The sequence below is a fragment of the Triticum aestivum genome, chromosome 2D (assembly GCF_018294505.1).
Source record: "Triticum aestivum cultivar Chinese Spring chromosome 2D, IWGSC CS RefSeq v2.1, whole genome shotgun sequence".
NCBI lineage: Eukaryota > Viridiplantae > Streptophyta > Magnoliopsida > Poales > Poaceae > Triticum > Triticum aestivum.
Genome location: NC_057799.1, coordinates 398446690 through 398458032, shown reverse-complemented (window position 1 = coordinate 398458032; position 11343 = coordinate 398446690). Strand labels below are relative to the sequence as shown.

Here is an 11343-nt window from a genome sequence, read left to right as displayed (position 1 = left end):
AATTATTTTGAGCTATAAGACCCTAAAATTGAAAAGCATTTCAAATGAACTCTGAAAAGGTTGAAAGTTGGCATGATATCATCATTTCATCCACATAGCATGTGCAAGAAATTTGAGAGGGTTACGGCAAAAACTGGATGCACTTCGTGTACAAAACGGACAATCTCTTTCAAAGTATCAGGATTTCATCCGGAAACTCGTCTGTTACAAAGGGATTTCATTTTTCTAAACCTTATTTGAACTCCTGACTTTGTGTGTGTTCAAAATGCACCATTCAAAGCCACATCATCATTTGTCAATCCTTTGTGACTTCATTTGTTATTTTTCATGCATTTACTAATTATTTTGAGCTATAAGACCCTAAAATTGAAAAGCATTTCAAATGAACTCTCAAAAGGTTTTGTTTCTACTTACAACAAAAAAATTATTTATTTTATTTCTAATTACTTATGTATTTTACTTTAATTATTTTATTTTTATTTATTTTACTGCGTCTATTTTTATTTATTTTACTGCTGCTATTTTTACTTAATTTATTAAGGTTTATTTATTGTAGTTACTATAGTTTATTTTATTTTATTAAGGTTTATTTATTTTTATTTATTTTAATAAGGTTTATTTATTTTATAAATATAAAAAATGAACATAGATGCACTTATAGAGAAAATTCAACCTAAATTCATAATAAATTTCTATGAAATTTACTATGAATTTAAGTCAAATTTCCTGTATAAGGGCATCTATTTTCACTTTAAGAGAAGCTCAACAAGGCATAGAGGGACGGGCTTATAAACTGGTGTGAGCGCCCTTCGATTGGCGAGGTGGGACTAAACACTGGCCGCAACTAGGACCAGCCCTTTAGTCCCGGTTTGTGGTATGAACCGGGACTAAAGGGTGGTGGGCCAGGAGCGTGGCCCATTGGTCCCGGTTTGTACCACCAACCGGGACCAAAGGTTCCATACGAACCGGGACCAATGCCCACGAGGCCCCGGCCGGCCCCCTGGGCTCACGAACCGGGACCAATGCTCACATTAGTCCCGGTTCGTGACTGAACTGGGGCTAATGTGAAAACTGCCCTGTGACCTAAGCCCTGTTTTCTACTAGTGATAGGTCGTCATGCGCTTATTTGTTTGTATGCTCAATCCCTTAGTGCAAGAGAACGTCATGTTGTATTGCCCCTTAAGATGACAACCTTTATTATGCAGTCTGTCGCTTTTATTCTTTGTCATCCAAGTTAGTACAACGCTCAATTTTCTCTTACACTAAATAATCTCACACTTTTAGAAGCAATTTTTATTGCCTTTTTGCACCGATGACAACTTACTTGAGGGATCTTGCTCAATCCCTAAGTAGGTATGGTGGACACTTGAAAGTAAGATTTTGGTTTAAGGGTTTTTGGATGCACAAGTAGTATCTCTACTTAGTGTGGAATTTTTGGCTAACAAAGATAGGGGGCAAGCATCACATGTTAAAGGATCTATGACAATATGACTTCTTTGTGAATATAAACAAACATAAATCATTAAGTTGTCTTCCTTGTCTAACGTCAACAATTTTGGCATATAATATTTTTTTGAGGGCTCACAATCTCAAAAGATTTCTAGCATAGTATATCTATATGTGAATCTTCTCTTCCCTTATTAATTCTTTCATGTGTTGCATCATTGACTAATGCTATGTTTGTCAATCCCTAATAAAATTTTCTACTTATACTTTTCCTTATGTGGTGCTATCACCTACCATAGGATTAGTACTAGTACAAATGCCCATGCATTGCATTGGGCAAAAAATGGTAAAATCCAACCCTGATAAATGTCAAAAATAAGGTTACCCTTATCTATCTATCTATCTATCTATCTATCTATCTATCTATATGTCTGTCTATCTGTCTATCTATAATACATTATGCATCTCACATTCAATTGAGGTCTCTAATTTAGAATTGGCTCGTCTGATTTTAACCTGGTCAACAATTTTTTAAGGAGCTCTCTCACCCAATGCTTGTAATTCACCATGCTCCCTAATTTTGAAGGTTTACTATTCAATTGAGATACTGAATTTTTGATTTGGTTCACAATTTTAATCGGGTCAATAATTTTGCAAATCAATTGGCGGCAACTTGCCTATAAAACCATATGAATCCCGCGCACCCTCTCACCACCTAAAAGAAAGCACCAACATATGATATTGTAGCACCAATATATTACATGCAGCCACCAACACAGAAAATGTCCCCACATAAGTATGAGTTGATTAATAGATAATATAGAATCACACCGTGAAAGGCCCACCAAAATACCACATTATTATAAATAAAAAGAAAACACACTCCATCATATCCCCTACTCGCAAAACCAAATATTCTCTTCGTTCAAAATATAAAGTGTATTAGTTTTTTAAGTCAAATTTCTTTACATTTGACCAAGTTTATAATCAAAAGTATCAAAATCCACAATACTAAAGAAATAAAATATGAAAATCATTTTATGACTTATCCAATTACTCTACAAATTTTGATATTAGGCATATTGATGTATTTCTCTAAAAAAAAATCTCAAACTTAAAGAGGTTTGACTTTTCAATAAAATAATACACCTTATATTTTGAAATAAAGGGAGTAATTCTTTCATGAAAACCCAACAATACCAACGGCACATCAAAACACGTCCAACGCTTCTAATTCTCTATAAAGTGAATATGCCTTTGTGTTGCCACATGTTAATTACCGCTTAAGCTATGCAGGGAGGACCGGCTGTTGTGCGTTCTTTGGTGGATCAGCTCCAAGCCATTAGCTACCTTTGGTGGCCGCCCGACCTAGTCTGGCCATTGGAGAAGGGGGTTGCGAGATGGGATCCTAGGTGGCGATGTGTTCTCGGTTGTCTTAGGCTTTTGGATAGGAACTAAGAGAGCGGTGCCATCCCTTTATAGGAATAAGGTTTTCCCCGTCCTTTACATGTTTCGTTGGTGTGTTTATCGGCAGCGGACGGCGTGTGGAGCTATGTCTCCGAGGGTCTTCCAAGATCTGATATGTTGAGGTTCTCGGGGGATCTGTTCGGATTCGACCGATTTTTGTGGTCTTCGTAGTTTTACATGCCCTTCTCGCCATTTTCTTCTCCGCGGCCGCGAGTCGCTTCACCAATCGCGACCATCGGCATTTCCTGGTCTACATCGAAGAGTTCTCGGCCGCTGCTTCCACAAACTTATAGGTTGAATTTTTTGCTCTGTTGAGGTATAGGCGCCTCGAAGGCGGCATCGAGCTATGCTCACTGCGCGCCGCTAGTGAATGCAGGAGGAAGAAGAGTTTGGCTCCCCCAAAGATTTGAATGTAAAAAAAATCTGTATGAGTGAGTTTGTAATGAAGTGTGGATGTGAAGAAGCTACTCTAACGTCCTTCGTCGGCGCCTACTTCAACTTTGTAATGCCATCGGATTGGAGAGTAGTGAATAGTGATGCATGGAATAGTCTTTGAGCAGTAGAAACATACATTGTGATTGTTACATACGCTTCAAGTGTTTAATAATTAATGTAACTAAATTACTGTGAATTCAAATTTAATAAAATCTATATTTTTCATACAAAATTTAATAGTTACTTTATTTTGAGAAATCTAACTAAATTTTTAATAGTAAAAAAAATAAGTCAAAAAATATACACATATACTATCAGAACTTTAAGGAAAAGAAACTCGGAGTAGTAGATAAGCACATTTGGTCACTAATTTATTTTTTCTTGGCGGACTGCAAATAAACGTATAATACTTTTATAAATAAGATTGAAATGTTCAGAAAGTTTGAATATATATCTGAAAAGAGATGTCTGCAAGGTTTGTGGTTGCAAGGCTGCTTGCGTGCTATAGCTGACATAGTCCGTGAGTTTCAGCTAGCTAGGTAAAGATTATATATATCATGTTGACTTAAGATGACTTTTAGTTGGAGAACTGTAGATAGAAAGCATGTCCTGCCACCGTCAGTGCTATAATCGGTAAAGAATGTTATGTAATCCTTATAGCAACTTACAGAAGACAAGTGCACGACAAATTAAATGCATGAAGAAAAAAAGATACCAAAATCAAACCAGAAAGAGATACTTACATAACTTAATGGATTCATGATCCCAACATACATTCATTTTGCTTTCTTTCAAGCATAAAAAGTTCGAGAAAACTATAAGCATTACCAAGTAATCATAAGTCAAATCAGTTTTAGGTCAGGCTGGTTCAGTAACAAACAACTTTGAAAAGGAAGAAATCACACATCACATGAAAAGTGCCAGGAGACAAATAAGGTAAGTGAAAGAACTTGGATTAAATGGAAGTGAGCCTTATTCCGAGCAACACACATCCTCAGGCAACCTTGAAAACAAACGCATCTCAGTTGACAATTGAACATGGCACTTCTCCGCTTCTGAAATGTGTCACAAACCTTACAAATGTCCGACTGGAGAGGACGCCATTTCACTTTCAATGTATAGCTTTGCTTTGATGGTGGTGCTTGCAATTTTGGTCTACCAATGTGCTCCTCGATTCAATGCATAATCTCTTTGGTGACTAAATGTTGCCATTCTCATCTACATTGGATATGTGAAGCAAATATCTAAAAAAACACAAAACCATAAGATTTCGTAACTGCTTGATTCAAATAAAACCAAAATTTAATTTATATGGTTATCGATCCTGATATAACCCAAAATAGGGCCGCACAGGTAGTCTACAATTTTTTTGGTACATGTCATGTACTGATAAAAAAAAGAATGATAATCGACCAGCAGCAGTAAGCTAGTACATACTGTTATGAATAACCAAGTTTATTGCAACCTCGGGTTTCATTGATGCATGCTACTTTTTTCACATTGTATAAAGGCTGATTTAAGGACCATATTCTTTCAGCAGAATTGGCCCATAGGCCATAGCACTTGTGTGCTTTATCATTCTAAGGTATACCTTGCAGACAACATTGTGCAACCCAACCCACACTTACACTAATGTAAAAGACACGAGCACTATGCAACCAAATTGGCGGATACAGTGCAAAATAATGCAACCAAATTGATCAGCAGATGAAGAATCTGCAAGTAGCAACCTCAAAATACGAGAGTATTTGTTTTGGAGTTCCGCTTTGGTAGACCCCCCCTACAAACCGTATAAAGGGTAATATGGACTTTTCACACTTACGTATAGCATGGTTCGAACTAGAGACCTCCCGTTCGACTATACAACAAGGTAACCAACAGACCACGTTAGTAGTTGTAACAATTATTGGTACGACAGCTATCTTACTTATAATACGCAGTGGGTTTCCAATATTTTTTGTCGAGTTTCAATTTTTTTTTGTTTTCTACTTTTTTCCATTTTTGTTTTCTTTTTAAAAATCGTTAACTTTTATTAAATTTATGAAATATTTTCCAAATCTGTGAACTTGTTTCGAATCCTTATTAAAAAACAAATCTGTGAACCCTTCTTCAAAACATGTGATTTTTTTTTTCAAGATTGATGAACTTTTTTTTTCACATACGATGAGTTTTTTTAAATCCAGCTGGCAAGCTGGGTTCCCAAAATCGGGAACATTGTTTTGCATCTTTCTTTGGTAAACTTTTTTTTTTTGAAAATCTATAAATTTTTTCAAATCCATGAACATTATTCTAAAAACTGATGTGCTTTTCAAAATCTGTGAATGCTTAGGCCGGCCTAATAGGCGCCTGACAGGAGCGATGTTGTCGCCTAGTTGGGCCAAAGCCTAAGCATTCTTTTCTTTTATTTTTTTTCTTCTCTATTCATGTTAATTCATTTTTCTTCTTTTTGATTTATTATTGTTTTAAAACTTGGTTACCTTTTTAGATAGTAATTTTAAATATATTTTTACGTCAAACCTGGCATATATGCCTATCATGGGCATGCCCCCCTGGTAGCAAAAGTTAAGACCATTTCATGAATGGCAAAAAAAATTCAACGGAGGGTGTTCGGGTGGCCACAAGGTTTCGCTTGAGAGCACCCTGTATCCCGACATCCTTCAAATGGCCTAAATTTCCATGGCCTTGTATGATCAATTCAAGGCATGCCAAGTTATTTTGGTTTTCGACAAAATTTTGCATTTTCTGAAATTTTCTCGGTAAAAAAAGAGCGATAAATGGCACGACATTTGCGACACTTGCATACGGCATCGGAAGTCGTTCAAACCTAACATGGATGCCAACCATTGGGATGCCCACATGCTTACAAAAGTTGGGGTCATTTAAAGAATGTCCAAACATAGACAATGTTTAATGGATGGTGTTCGGTTAGGCTAGAAGGCTTCGCCTCAGAGCACGTTGTTTCCCGACATCCTTTAAATGACCCTATTTTTTACCATGAACTTGTACGACAAATTCAAGGCATCATGTCAAGTTTTTTAGTTTCGACAAACTTTGCCTTTTCTGGAGTTTTCTTGGTCAAAAAAGCCCGATGAATAGTCACACATGTCGTAACTTGCATATGGTGCCAGAAATCGTTCAAATCTGGCATGGATGGCTACCATGGGCATGCCCACCTCCTTGAAGAAGTTGGTAACATTTCAAAAATGTACAAAACTAGACCATGCTCAATGGAGGGTGTTTACGTTGGCCAGAAGGCTCCGTCTGAGAGCACATCATTTCTCGACATCATTCAAATGGGCACATCATTCAAACTTTCCACCATCTTCTATGAGTAATTCAAGGCACCATGCCATGTTGTTTTGGTTTTTGACAAATTTTGCATTTTATGGAGTTTTCTCAGACAAAAAAGGTAGATAAATGGCCGGACGTGTCGCAACTTGCATACGGTGTTAGAAATCATTCAAACTTAGCATGGATGACTACCATGTGCATGCACACCTTCTTGAAAAAGTTGGTTTCATTTCAAGAATGTCCAAAACTAGACCATGTTCAACGAAGGGTGTTCGGGTTGCCCACAAGGCTCCGTTTGTGAGCACGTTGTATCTCGACATCCTTCGAATGGGCCCGAAAAAATTTCTACCATCTGCTATGACCAATCCCAAGTTGTTTCGGTTTTCGTGTTTTTTTGCATCTTCTGGAGTTTTCTAAGTCAAAAATGTAGATAAATGATCGGACGTGTCGTAACTTGCATATGGTGTCGGCAATCATTTAAACTAGGCATGGATGTCTACCACGGGTATACCCACCTACTTGCAAAAGCTGAGGTCATTTTAAGAATGTCCAAAACTAGATCATGTTCAACGGAGGGTGTTTTGTAAAGCTAGAAGAGCCTGTTTTAAAGCACATTGTCTTTTCACATCTGTCAAATGGCCCCAGTTTTTTTTCACAAACTTATGTGACCAATTCAAGGCATTATGCCAAGTTGTTTGGATTCTTGACAAATTTTGTATTTTCTGGAGTTTTCTCGGTGAAAAGGGTATGATATCTTGTCGGACGTATGGCAACGTGCAAACAATGTCGGAAGTCGTTTAAACCTGGCTCGGATGCCTCATATGTTCGTGCCAGGCTACTGCCAGAAGTTGGAGTCACTTATCCATGGTCCAAAAAAACACCAGTTGAGAGGAGTGTGTTAGACTAGGCCAGACGGATGGATCTCTAAGCATGTATTTTTTTCCTAATTTGAATGCTTTAGTTATTTGCAGTTTTCGTCATTATCAATTAACATGAATATTTTCTCATATCGTAACCACTTCTTGAAATTTTGTCAATAATTTTGAAGTTTTAAATTGTGTATGGAAATTTTATAAAATTGAACATTTTTTCAAAATTGTTAACAAATTCCCAATAATTTATATTGAAGACAATTTGCATACTACATATTTTTTTTAAAATTTATCAACTTTTTAAATTTGGGAACAAAATTATAAAAAAGGGAACATACATACATGATACAATGGCTGTTTGGAGACACATACACATACACTAGACTACATCCATGAATCTATGACGAAGAAATCAACAGAAATGACATGCGCGCACACGTGTACAAGTATAGCTTGCACAAATCGATTTGAGATTTGCACATGTATCCACGTAGTACTTTGCTACGTTCCTCCACACAAAATAAATATAGACGCACAGAACCCTTGAACAACTTGAGTAGTACAAAGATTCTCAAAAGGAAAAAAAACTTGAGGAGTACAAAGTACTACAAGGAGCAAATAATAGTATATTTCGTGATTTACATTTTCAGCAGTGGTGGCGTAGTCCAGTGGCTAGCTCCCCTAAACTGAAGGATGAGGTTATGAATTCGACCCCTCATTCTTGTTTTCTAATTTTCCCAGCATTTTTACCTCGCGCACTCAAATGGCAAGTGGCCTCTCGCCTGGTAGGCCGGCCCAGTTGTGCACCGTATCCGTGCTCGGTAATTACTCAAAAAAAAACTCAAAGGTGATATACTTTCAAAATGACCATCGTGCCCTTTATTATGAAGGGGTATGGAGTAATCTCAATCGTTAATGTGTTTAAGGGGGGTCTACCGAAGCAGAAGTGTTTGTTTTGAGGTTTCAAAGAGTTTATCTCAGAAAACTTCAAATAAAGGCAAGGCCGAGTAGCAATGTACCTGGATCATCAACCCATTTTTTAGATGGTAGCTGGCAGGTCCGCAATGTAACTGGATCTACAGAGCTTCCCCAAATCACATGTTCACCTACACCAAAATAAAGCGTCCTCCTGGTAAAATAACATGCCTAGTGCTGATAACTTTCTAACGGCAGAATGTAAGGCAGCGGAAAGAAGTATCAATATAAATAAAATTTAATCAAGTATTTACAAGCGACACAGCATCCTGCGCACCGGACTGGATCTCGGAGAGCTTCTGCTTCTTCTTCAATGCATCGATCTCGTCATGTAGACGAAACTAACATTAGCGAAAAGGGGGAGAAATCTCCGGATAGAATTAGTCACGGGGGGCGGGTGGGAACGTACGTCCATCAAGAGCGGAGGCGTCGGAGAACTCGCATTACTGGAGCTCGTAGCGCTCGAACACCTCGCTCATGACTGCTTCCCTTGATCGCCTCTGTCCGCGTGCACAAATGCCCCCACCGAGAAAATACATTGCACTTCATTTAAGCATGAATCTATGAATTCTGCACAATATAAAGTGCCTAGCCATGAAATTACAGTTCAAATGTATGCAATTAGTTTAATTACGTATAGTTTATCATAATTACATTGTCTTGCACACAAAGAAGCAAGTTACTAATCCATCTAATCATACTTACAAAGCATGGCAACCCATCTTCGAGCCTACACGTCCTCTGACTCTGAACTTTTGCACGTTTAGGCTGCTGCTCTCAATTTGCAACTACTTTTCACATTCAGATTTCAGGCAATCGAAAAAGGAGTGGAGGGGAGCAGATTTGTACAGAAATATGACTGCTAGAATAGAATAATCTCGTCCTCTTTCTCAGTATACACGCACATACGCACAAGTAATAAATCGAACTGCAAAACTGAAGGAACGCACCTGCAGCCGTACTTTTGTTGCAGCCAGGCCAGGCGGAGGCGAACATGGTGGCACTGGCGGCGACTGACACCGCCGATTCCGAAGATATAGTCTGCGGTGGACGAGCTTGCATACTTTCTCTTCTTTGGCTTCACGGATCTCTCGTCCGCCTTTCCCCGTTCCCTCCTTGGCTCCTACCACGTCTCTCTCTGCTTCGTCGCTACTCCCTTCTCGACGTGGCGCAGGAGCGGGAGATGGAGGTGGTGCGTGGAGGAGCCTGCGTCGGGGCCTCTTGTAGAGGTAACACGGTAGCGGTTGGTCGAGGTAGCGCCATCAGATGTGGAGACGGGCGCCGAAGGCTCCACGCCCAGCAATCGAAGGAATTTGGGGAGTGGTCGCCGTGGGTTGGCGGTCGGAAAAGAGACGAGCTCGCTCGCGCGGGAGGCGCGTGGTGGAGGGAGCGCTTCAATGGATGATGGAGAGAGTACCCCCTGTGCATCGGAGGATCCACGCCGAGGAGGCTAGGGAGTGGCCGGCGTGGTTAGTTGGTCCGAGCCTCTGAGGAGAACCGAGGTGGATGAGGATTGGGGAACGCCGCCATGCGCACGGACACGAGATAAGGTGTATTTTTTAGCGCCGAGTGTTGAATCGTTTTTCGACCTATGAGTGGCATAGTGGGTAATTTATAAAAAACTTGTGGAGTATATAGATCGCTTTAAATCTCAGTCATCAATCTTTATGTTTAACATAAAATCAACGGATATGAAAGGATGATGTATGGAGAACTATGAAAGCTTCCGTCTTTTAATATTAGGTAAAGATATAATCTTATTGATTTATTTCCTCTCTCCTTTTTACTTTCTTTCTTATTTCTTTTTTTTATTTGCAACATGAAAATAAAGAAAGCAAAAATTCAAACTAACTTTATTATATAACTTGCACATGATTACAAGGATAGATCACTAAGAAAACTCTCAAAGAAGAAAGGATCGAACTAAACTTTATTCCATCTAAAAGCAAATGATCGAACTAGGATAAGTAAAAGCAAAAAGATAGTGGGATGATACGATACCGGGGCACCTCCCCAAGCTTGGCGGAAGCCAAGGGGAGTGCCCATACCCGATACTCAATTCTCCTTTGGTGGTGAAGAAGATGATGGTGATGATGAAGGAGGGATCTTGTCCAAGGATTTCCATGGAAATGGTGGTGCTGAGAAAGTGCGGGGTTTCCCTTTTGTCGGCGTCCTGGGAACGGGGGTACCCAGACTTGCCTGCCTGCAGCCCAGGGCGTGGCTCCACCAGCGGCCTAGTACAGCCCATCTTCATCAGCGATCACTCAAGACCCTCGCGAGGGGCCAAGTCTCGCGAGGCAGACGACACCAAGACCTCCTCTGGGGCGGCCTCGCTAGGCTGGCTCCCGAAGAGCGGAGATATCAAGGCGAGGGGCACCTCGTGAGGTGCGCGTGACGTGAGCCATGACGACCAAGGCTAGGCGAGCGCCAGCGGGCGTAGAGTGCCAGTTTCCTCTTTGGTGCTAAAGGGACAAGCGCAGGCGAGGAGTCCCGATGCATCAGGCAATGGTTTCCATATCGTTGCAACGAGACCAAGACCAGCAGGACGGAAGGACGGAGGTCACCGCGGAGCCCATGGCGGCGTCATCACCAGAGCCTTTGGCAGGCGAAGACCACCTTTTGTCAGGATAGCTTGTACTCGTTGTCCCCCTTCAAACTTGGCCATTGTGAGATCGCTTCCCGCCTAATAATTGGGAAGAGGACCCGAGCCTGTATAAATAGGAATAGCCACCACCGTAGTAGGGGGGTCTCATCTTGGACTGGATCCATTCCACCAAGGCCACCATACAAGCTCACCGAGCTCAAGAACACGTCTCCTCAGGAGGATGTTCATCCCTTGTATTGTTCATCATCAGCC

General features: G+C 40.1%; 1 long non-coding RNA gene across 3 annotated transcripts; it reads right to left on the bottom strand.

Moving 5' to 3' along the window:
* Nucleotides 1–4070: 4070 nt before the first annotated feature.
* Nucleotides 4071–10062, bottom strand: LOC123053395 (uncharacterized). 3 transcript variants are annotated; one of them, XR_006425561.1, is made up of 4 exons: nt 9437–10062; nt 8741–9056; nt 8531–8617; nt 4071–4592 (listed from the first exon to the last, which is right to left on the bottom strand). It is a non-coding gene; the product is annotated as an uncharacterized lncRNA (long non-coding RNA). The 3 variants fall into 3 exon arrangements; XR_006425562.1 differs by having other exon boundaries at nt 8741–9047; XR_006425563.1 differs by having other exon boundaries at nt 8741–8986.
* Between the last annotated feature and the right edge of the window lie 1281 nt (nt 10063–11343).